Source organism: Coenobita brevimanus, chromosome 30 (genome assembly GCF_032717465.1).
Source record: "Coenobita brevimanus isolate Jiangsu-jjx chromosome 30, ASM3271746v2, whole genome shotgun sequence".
Classification (NCBI taxonomy): domain Eukaryota; kingdom Metazoa; phylum Arthropoda; class Malacostraca; order Decapoda; family Coenobitidae; genus Coenobita; species Coenobita brevimanus.
The window spans coordinates 41,573,370-41,575,461 of NC_136983.1; positions in this window are offsets into that span (position 1 = coordinate 41,573,370).

Here is a 2,092-nt window from a genome sequence, read left to right on the forward strand (position 1 = left end):
CTGATATTAGTCTGTGTTACAATAGGGATGTTATAGATACCGAAAGGGTGCGAGTCATTAAATAAGGTTACCTGTTGGTGATGTCTGTGTGTTTATGTCAGCCTTGCATGATCACTGAACTGACCATTTTTCATCATGTCATGAACCATCACTTTACAGCTTGTTGCTACTTCGTGTGTTCCCCCATCATAAAAACACATTCATTTAAAATCAAAGCAAATTATGTTACATTAAATGGCTACTAAGCGTCTCCCCAACACTCCGCTACCCCCACTCCCATCCCTCCCAACACACAGCTACTCCCACTACCCCCCCATCCCTCACGTCCCACCCCTCCCACCACACAGCTACCCCCACTACCCCCCCAATCCCTCACCTACCCCGCACGTCCCACCCCTCCTTTATCCCCAGTACTGTTACCAGATCAAATTATTTGCCGCTCCTGCTGCCTTCTATGCGGTGTCCCGGGCGGAAATTTCTCCAACGTACACACCAAAATGCAAACACGGCCGCACGCATCCTCCAACCTTACCGCAACACACTACACGAATGGTTCACCACAAACAGGCTCAAAATAGCCCCAGCCAAATCTGCAGTGACCCTTCTCACAAACTGGACAGCAGAACACAGTCACATTCAACACCTCACCATAAACAACACTCCCCTACCACACAAACATACACATACCAAAAATCCTTGGTGTAACATACAATACATCAATGTCATTTAAACAACACATCACAAACGTTAAAGATACATTAACAGCAAAATTCAACGCCTTAAGGTCACTTGTCCATACAACATTTGAACACAACAAACAAACCACCACCATAGTATACAAACAGTATTCGTATATACGTTCAGTGATGAATTTTGCAAGCCCTGCTTGGGCTCCTAACCTCACTAAAACATACTACAACACTCTACAGACCATACAGAACAATGCCCTAAAAATAATCACAGACTGCACAGCTACTACACCTATAGGACTACATAATAGATAGATAGATAAATAGATAGATAGAGAGACAGATAGAAGCAGGAAGTCAAATGATGAGAAGGTGTTGTGTTTGCGAGAAGCGAGCAGCGCTAAACGCTTACACGGGGGAAAGCTGACGACAGCGGCCAGTAAGGAGATGATTCAGTTAGCTGTCAGCAGTCCTCTCGTGAGAAATAATATATGTATACAATATTCATACAATTATGTTACTTTACAATATTATGTATTTCACTTAATTAGCTTATAAGTTCATTATAATGTGTATGTAGTATGTATTAATATATATTAACTATTAAATGTCGATGGTACGTCATTTTCGCGCGGCCGAGCAAATATAGGACTACATAATAGATAGATAGATAAATAGATAGATAGAGAGACAGATAGAAGCAGGAAGTCAAATGATGAGAAGGTGTTGTGTTTGCGAGAAGCGAGCAGCGCTAAACGCTTACACGGGGGAAAGCTGACGACAGCGGCCAGTAAGGAGATGATTCAGTTAGCTGTCAGCAGTCCTCTCGTGAGAAAGATCTAGTCCACCCACGAGGAACACATGTGACACACCCCTGCTATACCAGAATTTAGGAAAGAGAGCTCAGACCTAGATTAGCCACCGAACAGGCTAGACAGAAGGAGACAAGCGACCCTAGAGAGAGGTCGAGACGGAGATTAGCTTGAGAACAGAGAGAGAGAGAGAGATAGCGAGACAGGGAGGTAGCTACCCAGGACTTATACTATTATACCTGTTTAATATTTCCAAGACAAATAAGAATAGTCCCATACTATTCTTTACCTCTCCCGTCACTACATGACATCTGGTGGGGAAACTACTACAAGATATAAAAGCCGCTCGACCACAAGTCTAAAATATACTTCTCTACAATTAACTACAAAGTCTTTATGACACACCCACAGACCACCTACGCCAAGAAACCAAAGTCCTCAAAGTCAAGGATCATCTAGACATGCAAGGCACACAAATTCTCACTGCAGCCTCCACAAACCCACACCATCCACTACACTACATGGCAGCACATCCACACACACCAAGGAACATCAAAACAACACCCAGCTCACGATGTCATACGCATCAAA